Source organism: Cetorhinus maximus, chromosome 3 (genome assembly GCF_964194155.1).
Source record: "Cetorhinus maximus chromosome 3, sCetMax3.hap1.1, whole genome shotgun sequence".
Classification (NCBI taxonomy): domain Eukaryota; kingdom Metazoa; phylum Chordata; class Chondrichthyes; order Lamniformes; family Cetorhinidae; genus Cetorhinus; species Cetorhinus maximus.
The window spans coordinates 137662509-137683101 of record NC_135881.1 but is presented as its reverse complement, the minus strand read 5'-3'; the positions used below and the strand labels follow the sequence as shown (position 1 = coordinate 137683101).

Below are 20593 nucleotides of genomic sequence, written 5' to 3'. Positions count from 1 at the left end.
ACTGTGGCTACAAGAGCAGGTCAGAGTCTGGAAACTCTGCGGTGAGTTTCCAGACTCACCTCCTGACTCCCCAAAGCCTGTCCACCATCTACAAGGTACAAGTCAGGAGTGTGATGGAGTACTCCCTACTTGCCTGGATGGGTGCAGCCCCAACAACACTCAGGAAGCCTGACACCGTGCAGGAAAAAGCAGCCTGCTTCATTGGCACCCCATTCACAAAAATTCACTCCCTCCACCACAGATGCATAGTAGCAGCAGTGTGCACCATCTACAAGATGGACTGCAGCAATTCACCTTGGCTTCTTCGACAGCACCTTCCAAACCCGCAGCTTCTATCATCTAGAAGGAAAAGAGCAGCAGCCAGAGGGGAACACCATCACCTGCAAGTTCCCCTCCAAGTCACTCATCATCCTGACCTGGAAATATATCACTGTTCCTTCACTGTTGCTGGGTCAAAATCCTGGAGCTCCCTTCCTAACAGCACTGTGGGTGTACCTAAACCACATGGACTGCAGCAATTCAAGATGGCAGCTCACCACCACCTTCTCAAGGGCAATTAGGGATGGGCAATAACTGCTGGCCTAGCTGGCAACATCCACATCGTGTGAACAAATAAGTGAAAAAAAACTTCCTGTCATCCTCCAAAACCAGTGAACGTGAGTTTCCCGTATTGACATTGGTTTTGGATTGCTATCCATGGAAATAAATATCTGTGGGAGGCAGCTGATCCGATACTGCCAGTTTCACACCCCTGACCAAGTTGAAAGTTACTCAGCCTATTTTTTTGTCGATTTATTACAAATTATGTAAGGCATACTGATGTTTTAGTATGATATTCAGCTTACAAATTATTTTTCTGCAAAAGCATTGCAAACTGAACAACACTACAAGGACAGCAGCTTTTTAATTTTTGACAAATTGCTTTCTATTGTAATAAGATTGATGAACTAGCATTCATTGTGAAAAGCTGTTACAGGTGAAGGGACTGAACTCACAGCCTTACTTCAGCACCAATTCTTTTTAAAACTAGCCATCAAGCTGTCATCTGTATGGATGACTAGGACAGACTTCAGAAGACCACTGAAGCATAAGTGCTGCAGGCACGATTGACCTCCAGGCAGTTATACCTCATTCTTAAATCTTTTCAACTCAATTCAAAAGCATTCAAGCTGTTTGTGTGAGCCTATTGTTGATCCCTCTGGTCAAATATTCCATCGGCGCTTACTATCCAGGCTCTTACATGAAAACTAGCCCAGTTGGGCAAGTTAATGAAAGGCTGCAGTGGCCCCTAGATTTACACCCAACATCACATCAGGAGCAAAGGCAGAAAATGTAGAATTTGGAGGGGGGCAGAGCTTGTTATAACGTGAGACCTTAATTAAGTAAGGACTTTTTATATTTTCAAAATGAAGGAATTCAGAAATTAAATTTGGAGAGTACTCATGAGCTGGCAAATTAAACTATTTTTCATTCATAATGTGTCATCATGTTTCTATGGCTGTTCTGGTTGTTGCCAGATCTTTGACACTAGAGAAAAGCAGCTGCTTATATTCCCAATTGCTAAACTCAAAGACTGCCTTTTACCAAATCGCATCAATGTTCTTGAATCTCTATTTGCCCAGACTGTCTGCAGTTCTTGCCAGTACTTAGATTCCCAGTATGAGAGGTAATAAGGAATACAATTATCCCAATGCATCTGCTACGCCACAGTGGGTGCTGTACTATTCAGTAGAACTATAGTTACAAGTTATTGATTATCCCTGTGACCAGCCTGCCCCTGTATTTGAATTATCTTCTGAAGCTCTTTCTTCTTGCCACTTCTCCACTGCCAAACACTTCCTGAAAACTTACCTCTTTGAATTCATCTTTATCACCTTGCATCACTCTTTCGCATATTCCATGCTTATCGTTCTCTAGTTAGCCTCTTAAGAACGACCTTGGGAAGTAATCACATGCAAGTTGTTGCTATTATTTATTACGACTTATTATATTCTACCATCTTAACTACCAGGCCATCCTAAAACCTTTGTGATATCAGTGGATAAGTATCACACCAGGTGGTGTATTTATTTGCTTGCCATACCGGATCTTTAAGAAGCAATAATATTTTGTAATCTTGGAACAGATTGGATTCTGATACAAGATTTGTTAATTTTAGTTTATTATTACTGGCATGACTGACTGTCAACCCATTTATGAATCCACTGCTCTTATTTGAATATGCTGAATGTAACATGTAACAACTGAAAATTTATAGCAAGCCAATTACTCATTTACAGCACTTTTTCTCCCAGTTGCACTGATTAAGCTAGTCATGTTACATCTAAAATTCTACCAAGACCTGCATCCTTGTCACCAGCTTCCAACACATGGGTTGGTTGCAATTAAACTTACTGGAATTAGCTAAAGTTAGCAGCCTTAAAGCTAGTTTTTCTGGCTGCCACTGCAGCAAGTTTATTCTTGGGGTGCAACTGGCTATGCACAATTAGGGTGTCACTAACTGGTGCTACTTGTACGGATATTCATGCATATTAAAACAGGTTCAGGAATGCAACAGAATTAATATTTAGTCATTTGGTAGTACAGAACTTGAGTATTGCTGAAAAATAGAAATTTTGCTGAAGCTTCTCATCTTGCACTCATCAGGACAATCGCAAGAATACCAATGTCAGAGGAAGCAACAACTTTATACTGTATGAGAAGAGAGTGCTGATTGTTTGGCAAGCAGACTCTGATTGGTAGAGGCATTGCCATGGAGAATGCACCAGTTAATGGTGACTGACAGTTAACTGCCAAGCATTGTTTGAAATTTAAACCAGGCAGCTTGACTCTGAGGAATGAACCAGCGAATGGCTATCACTTATTTTGTTTAGCTGAAACGGGCACAATGTATGTACATGCTCTTTCTGTCTGCAAAGAACAGGGCCCTGTGTATTAATCTATGGAGCTTCCAGTACATGCAAACGAGCCACATTGCGAGCCCAACTGGCAATCTTAAATTGGTTGTCAATGTAATTTTTAGCACACTGAGGATTATTTAGCAAATGTTATCCAATCGCGGAATCTCATCTAATGTTGGACAACGTATTTTGAGTTTTGCAAGCACGGGCTGGTTGGGTATGGCCTATAACTTGCCTGTTGTGAACAGTGGAAGAGGCAATGCTGTTTGATATGACCCACCAATCTTTGGGATGTGCGACATACGACACTGGCACTGAAATTCATATACCACATTACTCATTTGTGTGATAGGCAGAATGCTTTGTAGGTTGACGGCAGCGTCCTGTTAGTGGTGAATACCACTCACGTTGCTACCGCATAATAGCAGCGTGAAACAGCTAGCTTCACCTGTTGGTCAAATTTTTGAGATACCTTGCCCTTGCAGGGTAATATGAGGTACACTGGGCACTTTCCAGGGCTGAAAGTGACAGCCTTAGGCCCATTCATGAGTTTGTGTGATATACAGTGCAAAATGGTCTGATCAGGGTAGCCTGCAGGATACCTTTGATGTGCCCTATTTCAGCGTCCAGCTTGAACAGTGAGCAAATGGCTCAGACCCTATTTAAGAGGTTGCCAATAAGGCCAATTTAATAGAGTGTAGAACTGTAAGAATCCCAATGCATGTATTGACCAGTGAAGCTCTGCCATCCCTTCATCTTGAAGGAGGTGCTTCTCCCTTTGCTGAGCCAGGTACCTCCACCACTCTCTTCTTCCTCTCTGGCCCCTGTTAGCCATGAGGCATACCACTAAATCACCGGGCGCTGTGACCTTGATGTTTTCCTTCTGCAGGATCAAAGGGAGACGCGCGTGGGTTAGCATAGGTGTGCTAAGAACCTCTCTTGATTAATTTTGAGGTCCCTTCACGCATGCAGCAGAGTGCTGGCCACCACTTGGATGGCCAGTGTGTAGTGCATTCATTGGCTGTCCGAGACCCCACCCACCTCTGCCCTACTCCACTTGGCCGATTAGTGGCAGCTTCGGCCACTGGACTGCATGCTGTACTCTCAGCTCAGGTGCAGGCATTCTCCTAATCCGCTTGAACAATAACGGTTAATGGTCCAAACCTTAATAAAGACATTGCAAGGAGCTGTGAGCGCCTCCACCAGTGACTGCACCATGGCCACCTTTCACAAGAGGATTTGACAACTTGCCCAGTTGGTCAATTACTCTGCTGCCCCCTAAAACGCACATTACTTTGCAGTCTGCACCGAAGGGTTGAAAAGCTCTGGAGTGTTTGGTGGTACTTTGAAGCTTTTCTAAGCAAATGCATTAGAGGCCCGACTCCAAGCATGTCATTGGAGCTGCTGCTGAAAGGTCTCAGCTGTGGAAGAATGCTCACTTTTGACAAGTTTTTCTAAGTGTGCAGCCGCTCCCCTCAACGCCAACCACCCACACCCCCACCCCCGCCACTCACCCCAACTTCCCGGCATGTACTTGAGTATTTCTTTCCATTTGTGCTGTCTTGCCCCCCACTGCCTCCAACCCCCGCAGTCCCCGGCCCCTCCAGCACTGGAGCCCTTGCCCCGGCACCACACTGAAAGTCAGCCAGGACAAAACGACTTGCCTGTGCCCCCGCAAATGTGCGGCGCTACTTCCTTGATGTCCTACAGGCGATGCTCGCGAGTGCTGCGCAAGGTTGGGCACACTCACTTCCAAGTTCTCCTCAAAGTTCAGGTCACCTGGTGCACACGTTTTAAAGGTAGTCGTGAAGCATGCCGTTCTGAAGTCACGTCGACATGGGTGGTACATTTGACGTAGAGTATGATTCCAGTGAGCAGTGCTTATAATTAGATGCAAATGTATTAAAATGAGGTTCCTGGTATGTGGTGGCGGGAAGCGTGGCCCACCGTTGATGGGTGAAGAGGATGATCGCTGAGCAGACGGCATAAAACCAATTCTTGGCCTTCTCGTCATATTCTGCATCCCCCCCCAGCCTTTTGACATGACGCCCAGCCCCAGTGGGGCAGGAAAATTCCAGCCTAGATAATTTGTGCCTCTGAGATGGTGCCCCAAACTTATTCTCATCTGTAAGTAAAGTCTAAAAGATTCAGACTCTGGTAGAAGCAGGAGCTCTGGGGCATCTTTCGAGAAGTGTTGCGGAATCAGTGGCTCTTGGGGATACAGAGATGCAGCATTGAGAACTCATTCAAGGAGAAAGCCAACAACCACTTAAGGTGCTCAGTTGGCACCATAGTGGACTCACTCTGGGCTGATGGGTAGTATCTTTGAGGATCTGGGCACAGGATGGGCCTAAGAGGCATCATTTGTGATTCATAGGAGAGACAGCAGCAGGATTCACTTGGAGAAAGGCTTCAAACATTTGGCTTGGCTATAAAAATAAAAATGACCATAGAACCCAACATATAATGAACCTTTTGGGTGGTAAACTAGTGTTCATTATTCCTGGAGTGAACTGTAGAAGAATTAGAGAACTGTTACTGTACACTTTTCTAATTCTGCTTTGTGGTGCATTTAGAACCTTGCTATGTGCAGCAAATCAGAATGGTTGAATTGAACCAGTCTGGCATATTGCAAAGAAACAGGACATGAGGAAAATTTACGTATAACAAAGATTTATGTACATCAGAGCTTCATGTAAATGGGCCTCAGCCCATCCAGCAAAAAATAAGTGACAGGGAATATTTGTAAAGGATGTTTGTGATAGAAAAGGAATATGTAACTTGAAAGTTTAAAAGTCTTTAGTTTCCAACAGGCAGATTGATCTGGTTATGCACAGTTGCTACCAATATATCTATGGGAATGAGGATATAATTTATATCCATATGCTGCTGTTTCCATTCATTACTATATGCTGGAGACAAGACACAAAGAAACCATTTGCCAATATCTGAGCAGTACAGAATAGGCAGACAAGGAGTAAATTGAAAGGCACACAGGGCTGCTTCAACAATAAAATAACACACACACCAAGGTCAAATGAATTTATAATTCCTTATTTTTCCCTTCATGTTGCATTTTTATTTTAGTTTCAAAGATATGTTCTATCTAAGTACCTTATAGATTTTTTTTATATGTTCATGGGATGTGGGCATTGCTGGCTAGGCCAGCATTTATTTCCCATCCCTAATTGATCTTGTTCAGAGGGCATTTTAAGAATCCACCACTTTGGTGTGGGTCTGCAGTCACATGTGTAGGCCAGACCAGGTAAGGATGGCAGATTTCCTTCCCAAAAGGACATTAGACTTTTAATTCCAGATTTTTATTGGATTCAAATTCACTGTCTGCCAAGGCAGGATTTGAACCCAGCTCCCTGGAGGATTACCCCTGGGTCTCCTGGATTACCTGTCCTGTGACAATACCACTACACCAGCACCTCCCCAACCAGATGGGTTTTTACAACAATTGACAATGCTTTCATGGTCATCATCAGATTTTTAATTCCAGATTTTTATTGAATTTAAATTTCATCATCTGCCATGGTGAGATTTGAACACAGGCCCCCAGAGCATTACCCTAGGTCTCTGGAGTACCAGCCCAGTGTCAATACCACTATGCCACCAACTCCACTTATCACGCAGTTAAGCACTGACTAAAAGGGAGCACTGAAGTTTAATTCCAGTTTATGTTGAGCTGTAATACTGAATTGTAACATTTTAATACTTTCCTTTATTCTAAGTTTATTTGCATTACTAATCATTTCTAAGTAATTGATTAAAGGCAACACACTCAGACATTTCTGAAAGATATGGTGAATGTGGGTTAAACAACATTTTCTTCTGACTTTGAAGCCCCTCAATTTATTTAGAAAAGGAATATTTGTGGTGTTGCACCATAACTGTTTTGAAATGTTGGCTTGTGACCACATTCCAACCCCATGATTGTGCGAGAGTAATGCTGGCTGCCAGACTGTTCTTCCTACTTTGATTTTTCTTTTATGATCAACAGCCCATTGTCATTCAAGCATCACTTGATCCTCTCACTTGAACTTTGTTGTTTCATTTGGATACATTCATACACTTGCTATATTTGGATTTACACTCTGAATTCATGCTGGTAGCAGCGTGGTTTTGGGCTTGAATATTCTACGATAAAGCAACAGTATATCATAATGATTTAGGTCCCTTCCCTTTATTGAATTTGCTTTCAGTAGGCAAAAAGGAAGGAAAGACTTGCATTCACAGACATACTTCACAACCTCAGCAGGTCCCAAAGTGTTTTGCAGCCAATGAGATACTTTTGAAGTGTAGTGACAGTTGTTTTGGGTGCAAGTTCGGCACTCAATTTGTGCACGGCAATGTTCCAGAGACAGTAATGAGATGAATATAAATGTAAGTTGTTGCTAAATGATCAGTCAATCTGTTTCGCTGTGTTGATTGAAGCATGGTCAAGATGCTGTGATAGTTCCCTGCTCATCTTTAAAATAGTGGGACCTTTACGTCCACGGGAACAGGCAGAGAGATATGGTTTGATATTTAAGTCAAAGGATGAAAGAGATCAAGCAAGCCACACTCCTTCAACACTGAACTGAAATAACATTGCACTGGCTGACCTGGTACATGAATCGCAAGAAGTTAGTCCGCAGGCACAACAAGTGATTAGGAAGGTAGATGGAATGTTGGCGTTTATTGCAAGGGGAGTTAAGTGTAGAAGTAGGGAAGTGTTGCTACAGCTGTAGCCTTAGCGAAACCACATCTGGAGGATGTGTACAGTTTTGATCTCCATATTTGAGAAAGGATGCCATTGCATTAGAAGCAGTTCAGAGAAGGTTCACGCGACTGATTCCTGGTATGAAGGGATTATCTTAAGAAAAAAGGTTGAGCAGGTTGGGCCTGTATCCATTGGAATTTAGAAGAATGAGAGCTGATCTTATTGAAACATATAAGCTTGTGAGGGGACTTGACAGGGTGCATGCTGAGATGATGTTTACCCTTGTGGGGGAGTCTAGAACTAGGGGACATAGTTTGGCCTGGATTTTTGTAACAACAGAGAGCCTCTCCATCGTTGCTAAAATGGCAGAAGAGTCCTGAATCCAGTAGTCTCATCCCCGAGCACCAGACCTACAATTTCCGTGGGGTGAGGAATAGGCCTGGGTCGGAATTCACGCATGCCTATTTTGCACTCAAGTGTGATTTTGGTGACCCAGGTGTGTGAAACCCAACGTGCGCAGGTTATACCTGCTAAAAGCAGGTCTGAACTTTGTGGATTAGTTTGGATAGCCAGGGTACCATTTTGGAGAGGTTACGTACCTCTTTGGATGAGGTCCCGGGATACCTTTGGGAGGGGCCAGGTGCCACTTGAGATTTCTAAAAATCAGCATGAATGTGTGTAAAATGTTCATAAACTTTTTGAAACTGTGAAGCTCATTGGAACTGTCAAAAACAACTGTCAAAATGTCAGAATGAACTGTCAAAGGAAGTTGTCAGAAACAACTGTCAAACTTGTCTTGATGAACTGTCTAAGTTAGCTGTCAAGATATTTAAAACTCCTGCCCTTTAACTCTTTGAAAAAGCTGGAGTGTTAACAAAGCCATTGCTTGCTATTTCACTTTGTGTTGTCATAAGTTTAGGGTTTCCATTACTTGGTTTGTGCTGCATGACTGATTGTCCATTACAGTAAGGTGCCTGCCATTTCACAGTTTGATTGCCAGAACCAAGTGGTTATGGACTCTTTGAAGTGGGGCTATGAATTCCAATACTTGTTTTTTATAAGGATTATGCAACTGGATGAAATGTTTATTGTTATAAGGGATAATATAGTTGAAGGAATGTAAATGTAATAAATTAAGGGAAAAGGTTGGGGGTGGAGGGCATGGGTTGGCATGAGTTGGCACTAAGTTGGCTTAGGGGCTGTAAAGGACCATGGGTGGCTGGGGCCATAGATTGGCATGGAGGGTATGAAGGGTCATGGGGTGGGCAGATGGGTATAGGGTGGCATGAAGGGTATGAGGGGTCATGGGGGTGGACAAAGGTGCAATAGTTGGCAGTGCGGTAGAAAGGGCCATGGGGATGGATGGGGGGAATGAGATGGTATGGGTTGACATGAATGGGGCATGGGGAGTGTGTGGAGTGTGAGAGGTGACGGCTGGAGGGCTGTTTTGTGTTTTTCTGTTTCTTTTTAAACTTTGATGGCCTCCAGTCAGCCTGCCTCTGCACTTGTTCCAGGGCTGCCCGACCTGACTCTCAGGGAACCCCGCCATCCTGGAATGAAAATCAGACCTTTGGGGCCACTTTCTCCTGGGTCGGGTTTGCGGAGCCAGGAAATGCCCTAACTCTGTGTTCCCAACCCGAGAGCGAAAATCCAGGTCTTTAAAAATTAGAGGGTTCTCATTTAAGACTGAGATGAGAAGAATTTATTTTCCCTCAGAGGGTCATGGAATTATCTTCCCCAGTGGGGTCTTGGGCCATTGAATATGTTAAAGGCTGAGTTAGATAGATTTTTGATCAACAAGGGAGTCAAGAGTTAAGGGGGGCAGGCAGGAAAGTGGAGTTGAGGCCGCGATCAGAGTAGCCATGATCTTATCGAATGGTGGAGCAGACTTGATTAGTCAAATGGCCTACTCCTGCTCCTAATTCTTGTATACTTGTGTTCTTGTGTGTGCATTGTCTTCAAAAAATTGCTGCCACAGAAACCAATGTATGTCATGGTAGCTCATATTGAACCTGAGATCTCCCTGCTAGAGGGAGTAAGATAGCATTCTTTAATGTATTTCACTTGCTAAGGATGCAACAAATGTGCTAATGAATTCATTGGTTAACTAATAAGGAGGCCTTACATCATGTGGCAGGTTACTTATAGTCTATCGCTGTAGCTGTAGCTTCAGATGTTTTGATGTGGATGAAAGTGTGGATTTTGATAATTTCAGAAATGATTGAAAGTAACCTTGAAATTGTTTGGATTTAGCCTAGGATCCCAATTTGTGAACTGGAAGTCAGAAATAGGATGGATTCATAAATTTAAATTGCTTAAATTTCATAAACAATGCGAACAACTGAAATAAATAGATTGAATTCAGTAGAATGTGAGTGGAACTTATTGAAAGCTATATTGTTCAGCATGCAGGGTAAATGCATTTTCAAATCAAGTTCTGATTAACAAGCATAACACTAAATGGATTACAAGGTCAAAGTGAGATGAAGAGGAATAACAGCCTGTACAAATCCTACAAGAAAAAAGGAGAGAGGGTTCACAGCAACAAATATAAGGAACTACAGAAACACATTCGAAGCTTGATCAGCATTACTGCATTGTCCTTGCATTGGATTCTCTTTGGTCAGATTTCCAGTGAAGTTCATTCATCGGACCAATGGTAACTTGCAATTAATCCATGCAAAGAAAGCTTTATTACTGCTGAATCAGCTGATCATGGAAATGATGAGTGTTGTACAGGGAGAATAGTCAAAAAATAAAATGAGAAAGATCAAAAGTTTAAAACCCATAGACATTCAATTGATTTTTTTTCTAAATATATAAAGAAGCAACTTGTTAAGAGTCAAATTGGCTGAAATCCTTAGCACAACTGGTTGCTTTGTACTGAAGTAGAACTGATAATTAGGGACAGGGAGATGAAACTGCGAGGACCCTCATGTGACAGTTCAGAAATCTCAGCCTTTCTGAGACCTTTCTGAAGGTTATTGATTCTAAAAACAATACAAATGTGGAAACAATTAAATAAAGATTTGTTGCTGATGTATATTGGAATAGCCAACAAGTATTCATCCACTGGAATTTTTTTTTATTGCCAAATTGAATCCGGACTCCCTCCCTTCTGGAACAACTGCGCCCCCCCCACCCCCCTCCCCCCCACCAAGAATGATAAACAGTAAAGTGCTGCCTTGCTTTAGGTAAATTTGTACATTGTTTTCCAGCATTACTGGTCTGAAATTTGTCTGCCCAATTTTATCATAGGTGTGTAGTTGGTCTCCTCTGGCTATGTCATTGTAAAGTTTAATTTGTCGCATTGATGATTAGATGGTCCCAACTCTGCATCCCTTTTCTGTTTATGTAGTTTAAGAATGTTTATTCCCTGTTTTCCTTTTGAAAATGCAATGCTGTCATGGAATTAAGAATGTTTAACCTGGGTACTAAGTTTATTGGGTGGAAAATCAAGACTGGTGAGCACAGAAATGAAATATTTACTCATAATGTTTTAAATTGGATTCATTATAACGTAATGTCAGACTTGAGAAGCAGCTGTCCTCCACAGAAAGCCCAAGCAATGGTGTTGCAACATCACTTCAGAATTATCTTTCAGCTGCGTACATGGACTGTAAAGGATAGCTTGCAGAATGTTCTCACTTGCTTCTGAAACACTGATGCTGTTTGTTTACTGATTTGCCGTCAGGCTTCAATAAACTTGTTACTGAGGTTTTTTTGTGGCATTTGTAGGCCATGATCATGATGTGAGGAAGTCACTTCTGAGCTCCACTGATATTTTGCTCATTTTTTGTGAAATTTATCTTCCTGTCTCTTATCTCCTAAAATTGATCTGTGTGACATTTAGAACAACAGCAAGGACCATTCATATCGTAAAACCTTCCCCTGCCCTTTGTCATAGCCCTGCAATTTTTTTTCCCTTCAAGTAGTTATCTAATTCCCTTTTGAAAGGGATGATTGAATCTGCCTCTACCACCCTTTCAGGCACTGCAATCCAGATTATAACCACTCACTGTGCAAAATGATTTTCTTCATGTCATCTTTGGTTCCTTTCCCAATCACCTTAAATCGGTGACCTCTGGTACTCGACCTTTCCACCAAGGGCGACAGTTTCTCTCTATCTATCCCAAATTCCAGTGGACGATCTACAATTGACATGATCTTTTCAGTCTGGCAGCTGCAAGAGAAATGCGTTGAACAAAGGAGACCTCTATATATTGCCTTCATCAATCTCACCAAGGTGTTCGACCATGTGGGCAAAGGGGGTCTATTAAAGCAGCTGGGGAAAATTGGCTGCCTGCTGAAGCTGCTCAGTGTGATTCTTTCTTTCCATGACAACATGTTGGGTAAGGTCGGCCATGACGGGGCAACATGAAAACCCTTTGAGATCTGCAGTGGAGTCAAACAGGGTTGTGTTCTGGAACCAACACTCTTTGACGTGTTCTTCTTTGCTGCTGTCATATGCCTTCAGGTCATCTACAGAGGATGTCTGTTTACATAACTGACAGAAAGCTGTTCAGCCTTGCTTGCCTGAGATCCAAGACGGAGGTGCATCAAGTCCTCATCAGAGAGTTGTTCCGCCCTGACGATGCCACACTAGCATTCCATACTGAGGAACACCTTTAACGGCAAATGGACAGACTCGCTCATGCCTGTCGAGTTTGGTTTGACCATCAGCATCAGGAAGACAAATGTCACGATCTAGGATGTTGCTCTACCGGCATCAGTCAGCATTGACAATGTGGTGCTGGAGGTTGTTGATAGCTTCACATATCTAGGCTCCACAATCATCAGCAATCTGTCACTTGATACTGAAATCAACACAGCATTGCAAAAGCTGCAGCTGTTATGTCCAAGCTGAGTGAACAATAGCAACCTGACTGTGAGCATCAAACCACGGTCTACCAAGCCAGCGTCATCAGTGCACTCCTCTATAGTGGTGATACCTGAATAACTTATACTAGGCAGGAGAAAAGGTTGAACAGTTTCCACCTTTGCTTTCTCAATGTATCCTCAGCATCTCTTGACAGGACAAGGTCGTCCCTCAGATGTCCTGGAAAGTGCTGATTCCTTCAGTGTACACTCATTGCTAAGCCAACAATGCCTGTACTGGTTTGGCCACGTTCATCGGATGGATGACAGCCATATACCGAAAGACCTTCTGTACACTGAACTGGCCACTGGGTACCAACCTCCTGGAGGTCCATGCCTCCGCTACAAGGACATCTGCAAGTGAAATATGAATATGGCAGACATTGACACTAACAACTGGGAGTAAGCCGCTGAAGGCCATGACCTCTGGAGGCTGACTATTTGGAAGGGCATTGAAAGAGGCAAGCAGAAATGGAAAGCTCAATTGACCAAGAAGAGGGCCCAGAAAAAACAGAGGCTCGCGAATCGTGAACCTTCTCAGCCCACTGTCTTCCTCTGCAGCAAATGCGGCAGAGAATGCCATGCCAGAGTGGGGTTCCTGCAGCACACCAGGCATTGTTTAACACGGAGCTGACCATCACGACGCAAACCATTGTCCGAAGTGACGCAATGCTGCCACAACTCTATCTAAGCCCCTCATGATTTGGAACACCTTCGTCAAATCTCCTCACAACCTCCTCGTCTCTGAGGGCAACACCCCCAATTCTCCAATCTGTCCTCATAACTGAAGTCCCTCATTTCTGAAACCAGTCACGTAAATCTTTTCTGCACACTCTCGGAAGAGCTCACATCCTTCCTGAAGTGTGCTGGCCAGATTTGGGCAGAATACTCTAGTTGTGGCCGAACCAGGATGTTATAAAGGTTCATCCTCATTTCCTTGCTTTTGTGCTCTATGGGCCTGATTTTAACTTTGTACAAATTGCTGGTTTTGAATTAGTTAAAATTTCACTCTATGTCTCCATTCTTCAATGCTTCCAAGTTTTGTGTTATCTGCATACTTTGAAATTAATGACTTACCCAAGTCCAAATCATTTAATTTTTATCATGAAAAGCAGTGCCAACCTCTGGGAACCCCACTGTATACCTTCCCCTAGTCCAACATAACAACTATTTACCACTGCACTCTGTTCCCTGTCTGTTAGCCAATTTCATACCCATGCAGCCACTGTCCCTTTTATTTCCACGGGCTTCAGCTTTACTGACAAGCCTGCTATGTGGCGTTTTATCAAACACCTTTTGGAAGTCCATGTACACCATATCAACTGCATTGCCTTCATCCACCACATATGTCCTTTTTTACCTCATTAAAATTTCAATCAAGTTAGCTCACCATGATTTGCTTTTAACAAATTTCTGCTGGCTTTCCTTAATTAATCCAAGTGACCGTTAATTTATTCATAGATTAATGTTTCTACCAGATTACAAGGAGAGGCAATTAACTAGAATGCCTTTAGGATATTTTGAGGCAGATCTTTAATTTTGGGTGCCCAACTGATATTGCACACTGCCCACCTGCCCATTCTTGTTGGCAGGAGGATCAAGTCTATTAAGGCTCTTATTTCCATTCTGTTAGAAAGCTGCCTGCTCTGAGTGGGTATCCTGTTGTAGTTTGCCAGCATCAGGTTAGAGGGAGGAAAGCAGCGAAGATATCTCTATAAGAAACCTGACTAGGCAGCAGAATGGAATATTCTTCACTCCATTTGAAAGGATGAATTGAAGGTGATAGCTAATTTGAAAAAAGTGCCAACGTAAGCAATAAGTATGGCTGTTATTTCTATCACTGCTGTATATTTGTATCACTGACAATGACCTAGCATTCCAATGAATGCTAACGGAGGAGTATGAAGTGGTCAGCCTGAGTAAACCTGCGCATTTACAATTAACTGCTTCTTTACCAGCAAAATAGTAAATACTATAGCATCATCATGTCTGTTAAATGATGGTGATACACATATACCATTTGAAGAATTAACGGCCATTATAATTGATTATATTGGCACCTTTCATTTTATTCTTTCACATTCATATTCTGTACAACAAAACCTAACCATTTGAGATTTATATTGCTATGAGAGATGCAGGCCAAAACCATCCCTTTGTCTCGTTCATCTTTTTTATGTTCTTCGGGGCCCTATAAACAGTTAAAAGTCCAGAAGCATCTTGGGACTAAGACATAAAGTACAGTGGCTGATTTTACATGCCAAATCAGGTGAATGAAACACACTTTCTTGCACTTATGTCCTAATTGTGCAACTGGTTTTGATGCAAATCCATGTTTCCCAGAATTTTTGACATGTACAGACTGGCACTGGCACTTAATTCCAGGTACTTGAATAAAGTGCACTGGAAATCATTGTACACACATACACAATGGCTTGGGGTTGTAATGCTGTGCTCAGAACAATACATTCACTACTTTTACAAAGACCCACAAAGGTTGCTGCTGGTCTTAAAGGAAGAAAATGTAGTGTAGTTTTTAGTTAGTGCAGGACTGTGTGAGACCCATGGACCAGCAGTTGCAGCACAAGAACAATGCAAGTGAAGCTGAAGTCACAGTGCCAACTCAATTCCACCGCCTGAAGTTCATTCACAAACACTATCAGCGGCAATAAACGCCAGTCCTCTAAAGCGATTAAATGGCACAAGAAATCATTTTGGGTGCACTAAATATGTAAAAAAAAATATGTGAAAAGCATTTGATTTTGTTCCATTAAATTTTTCCATGTACTAAAATAAAAAATAATAAAATCCACTTTTAATGATCACCATTTATAATCATCATAGAAACACAGCACTCAAAATTGTAATTTCCATTAACCCGGTTCTACTACAGGATTACATTTTTATAATTTTTATACTGATAAGTTTGCGATGTCCTCCTTATTGAGTTTTGCATGCCATGAATTTCACAGTGATTATCTGATCCTTGTGTCATTAAGCAAAGCAGCAAAATTACTGCATTACAAGGTGACTTCCAAATGGCACCATGTAGAGTTACTAACTCATCATCTGTGCATAATAAATCACCACCTCCAACCCCCTCCCATTGAATCACATTCATAAAATCATTGTGATTGAAATTACAGCACAGGATGCCACCATTTGGCACATTAGCCTCAATTTCAGCTGAACGTGTGGGGTTGGCAAGGCGAACATCAAGCAAATGGCCAAGTCCATTTAACTCCAAAGTCTCATTTAAATGCAAAGCTCAGCACTGACATGAGCCTGATATCAGTTATGTGGCACCGACAGATGGAAGCTGGCCGAGTGCAGTGGAAAGTCATGGCCGGGGACTCAGGGAAACGGCCCAGTTAGGTAAATCCCAATTATATTGGGACTCTGCCATTTACCTGAGAATCCCAGGGCAGGGAAGGCCTATGGATTTCTTATGGTGTCTGGAGGAGCATGTCTACTCCTCAAAGTCCATCAAAGTACCTTAAAAACAATTCTAAACTTTACTTACCTGCAGAGCTTCTTGCTGTGGAACTGCAATATGGCAGATTGCCTATGCAGTGTCAGCAGCGAGTGTGGCCCATTGGACTTAGTGGGTGGAGGGTTGGGGGGGGTTTGGTGTGCTTAAATCAAAGCACAGTCAGAATATGTTACTGGACTGTGAATTTTACACTTTAATGAGGCTGAAAGTCTTCACAGTCAGAATATGTTACCGGACTATGAATTTTATATTTTAATGAGGTTGAAAGTCTTGCAGAATAGCCAAAATGTGCCTGAAATTATGGAACAGAGTGGGAGCGCAGTGTGGACAAGACGACTGTGGCGCTGATGATATTTTAACCACTAGCAAAACCACTCGTGTTGTGTGCAGGGGTTTAAAATAATGCCCTGTAGGGTGCAGTCTCTTTAATGGAGGCTAACTATTGTTCCTGTTCATTTAGAACATTAACTTGCTTATGTTTCCAAAGAGTTTCTCGTTTCTTATAGATTTATTGGATTTAGGTTAGTACTTTCAGTTTTGAATGCAGATATCCAGTATCCACAATTTTTCTCCCTTCAGTCTTTTGCCCAAAATGTTTTTTTTTCAAACTGGTGAAGGCCAGGATTTAAAAAAAAATAATTTACCTATAATTATATGGCAACTTAAATATTGCATTCATTGTTTTTACTTAAAAGTAATAGTTAGATGGGATTATGCAGTTTTAAAATTGTGTTATTTCATCACTTTTAGATATACTAGAGCTGATTTTCATATACTAATGCATGTCAGTTTGAAATGGTTAACTGGGTGAAAAACTCACCAGAATGGCAAGGGGAGAAATTGAACAGATGCACACCCAATTTTCTGAAAAAGTTGACATTTGCCTTCTGAATTTCACATCCAAACTGTGGAGGAAGTGTGCTCAAGTGATTTTTAATCGTCGAGGGTGCCCACCTAAAACAAATACTTTAGGTAGCATCCTCGATTGTCCAAGGGTCACCGAACCACGGCTTATGCCGTGAATTTACCACAGGACAGGGCGAGGAGGCAGGTCCTGAGTCTACCTCAGCTGGAACTGGGATCAAAGCCCATGCTGTTGGTGTTATTCTGAACGCCACACTAGCTGTCTAGCCAACTGAGCTAACTGGTATCCAAAACCAAATTTGGCTCAAGCCTCAAGCAGGCATGGAATGCAGGGAACCGTTGTTCCCCTGACTTTGCATCAATTTTGGAAGCAGGTTGAATTTCACAGCTGTGATATACTAGTATTACTCAATTCTCTGGGGCTACTTAGCTAGCATACTTCTTCACATATAGTTGGAAATAGCTTCAGGGAGCACACTATTGGCAGGGGTACAACATCATGTATTGGCGCAAATTAAAAGGATACAGACAATTAATATATGGCAGACTGGAAAGCATATATTTTTTCAGCCACTAGAAAAGCTTAAAATCCATTTCAACACATTGTAGATTTTGTGAGACTGAAGGGGTGGGGAGAAGGTAAAGAGTCAGAACCAAAAATGAAGGGAAGGGAAACCCAACGTGCAAGTCATAACCAATAGAGCATCCCAGCATTTGAGCCCATTAACTGCTGAAGTGGTGGTAGTGCTGTACAAAGGGGGAGATAACCCTATTTCCCACCCCTGCGTGTTACCCCCATAGATTATCATTGTAGCATGTCTGCAAGGAGGTGAGGCACCCTTGAGGTTGTAGTTGATTGGTATGGACACTGGCTGTGCCAGCTCTATGGGAGTAAGAAAATAGTAGCAGCAGTACAATTACGGCAATGGCTCAAAACTAATTGGAAGGGGAAAAATTGGTGCTGAAATATCAGTAAAACTGCTGAATAAATCTTCTCATTGGCTGTTTAAATTTACTTCCATTACAACTGAGTAATTAGCAAACATGGATGCCCATTAACATTGTGCATCATTCAGATCTGGTGTAATGACCAGAAAATGATGCAAAAGGCATTAGGGCATCACTCTCACTGCTCATGTAAAACTCAAATGTCATGTAAAATTGATAGAGATTTGTTGTGACTATCTCTTGAAAATTTACACCCTTTACAACTTTCACTGGAACATAACAGGGACCAAAATAGGCCCCACTATATTTGTTTGAACCATTCTTCGGTCATTACTCCTACCTTTACAAACAGAAATATACAGCAAATTCTGGCCATAAACATAACAGCCTATCAATAGTTACAATGTTAGTGGATCTCTGTCTTTTTATTGCAATAACCACGCTTCAGACTTTTGGCTGAGGTATTTCATTTCTGTGCCCGTCAATGTCTGATCTTCAGCCATTCTGTTCAATGAGTGAAAGGTTGCAAGCTGGCAAGTGAAGGAGAAAACTTCAAATCTGAGCAGCCGTAAGCTGACTGAAGATTTTCTTTATGCAAAAACATGGGCCTATACCAGCCAACAAGACCTCCATCCAGAGGTGCTTGCTGATTTTGACTTTTTTGCTGGCTACAAGAAACAAGTAGCTGACACAGGGCATTTTTTAACCTAAAGTTTTTCCTTATGTGTGTATGAGTTTTTCCTTTGTTGGTCATCAAGTGCCTCAAAGCAGATTTTTATTTCAATGTAAACAGTATTGGCATATGATTAATGTGTTCAGAGAGTCTCACTAAAACATCGGGCAGAACCATCCCAGATTTGCACTAAGTGCGGTAGCGGGTGGGTATAACAACATTGCTGGCAGCTTTTCATGCCGTATCATTCCAAACCCAACGCCTTACTTATGCATTCCCGGGAAACACTGTATTTCCATGGCAGGTGAGCTCTCATTCACCCGCCACGCCATCACTTCATCACGCCAGGCATCACATTTAAAGTACGCCGTGCTCAGTGCTTCCAGCCCAGGAATGCAGCAAAGAAGACTGCAGCCTTTGAGTGCATTTTGGATGCCGTGGAGACCCGCTGTGATGTCCTCTACCCCCACTCTGGCCGCAGCGGGGGCAGCTACATTACCACTACAACTTGGTAGGCGATGGCAGTGTGATCAGTGCCAATGTTGTACAGAGGAGGTTGGCCATCCAATGTAGGCAGAGGATGAATGATCTCATCCGTACAGCCAGGGTAAGGCAACCATCTCATCACTCTAAACTCACACACTCAAACCCATCACACATTCACTGGCATCTCACTCACTGACAGCTCAAGGGATATCACCTCCCATTCACACACACATACCCTCCCTCACATTTCCATCTGGTCTCATCTCTTCTGGAGACTGCCTCCTCAGCCTTCACCATCTTGAGGCCACTTGCACAGATCAACATGTGCTCCCTCACACACCCTGGGATACCCTCCTTCTCCAGTACCGCCCTCGTCCTGCAGCGTCTTCCCTTGCCTGAGGCCACTTCTCCCCCTTCCCCAAGCAAGACTTCGCCTTGCAGCCAATGAAAAGCCACCCATATATGGCTGATCTGTTAGGTAGAGACCATGAGCCCCCCTAAAAGTGATGTGGTGCTGTCTGTGAAGCCTGGAACTGATGACTGTGAGTGCTGACCGAAGCAAGGTGGGCAAACAAATCTTGAAGTCCCGAGTGAAGTGCAGCTTACCAAGTGCACGCCTCATATATGCTGTTGTGAAGCATGTTGGTGTGTTTTCCCGCCAACGTGGGCGGACAATCCAGTGGGGGGGATGAGTCTGGCGGGTTGGCCTTATAATGATATGCTGATGTATTACAAATTACAATGAGGTTCTCAATGTCCAATAGTGGGAAATGCGGACCGTCATCGGAGGGCGGGGCGAACGATCACAAACTGGTTCCATGACATCGTGAATCCGATTTTTGGCCTTCCCGCCGTATTGTCTGTTCATGCCTCCAAACACGCCCAACGCCAGCAGACACAGAAAATCCCGGCCATTAGCGCTACAATTCAGCTGAAGATAAAAGCAAAATATTGCAGATGCTAGAAATCTGAAATAAAAACAGAAAGTGCTGTAAAAACTCAGCAGGTCAGGCAGCATCTGTGGAGAGAGAAACAGAGTTAACGTTTCGAGCCTTTAGAATGAAGAAGAGTCATACGGACTCAAAACATTGGCCTGAATTTTCCCGTCGGCGATTTGGGGGCAGGGCCCGCTCGCCGACAGGAAAATAATGCGGGATGATGTCGGGAGGAACCCCCGATGTCATTCCGGTTCCTTTAAATTTTTAGGGAGGCGGGCGGACAGCGAAATCTGCTGTCCACCCACCGACCTGTCAATGGCCAATTGAGACAATTGACAGGCTAATTAAGATAATTAAAGACCTGCCCGTCCAACCTTAAGGCTGGCGGGCAGGCTAGGAGCCCCAGCGGACTCCAGATAAAGCATGAAACCTCATCCACTGGCGGGATGAGGTTTCATGTCCGTTTTTAAAAAGTCTAATAAAGTTTATGCCCTTTTTATTAACATATCCCATCTCGTGTGACATTGTCACATGAGGGGGACATATTAATAATTTTTTAATTTTTCTATTTTTTGACTTTTCTTACCTGTCAGCGCTCTCCCTGAGACAGGACTTTGTCTCAGGGAGCAGTGCGCTCTTTCATGCACATGCGCGAAAGAGCGCACTTTGACATTTGGGGATTCCCTCCCTCCCCCCCACCCTCGC

At 42.9% G+C, this 20593-nt stretch overlaps 1 protein-coding gene across 1 annotated transcript in view; it reads left to right on the top strand.

Annotated features, from left to right (window-relative positions):
- LOC144678935 (RNA-binding motif, single-stranded-interacting protein 3) overlaps positions 1–20593 on the top strand; it is a 1591210-nt gene that overhangs the window by 614644 nt on the left and 955973 nt on the right. The window lies entirely within an intron of this gene.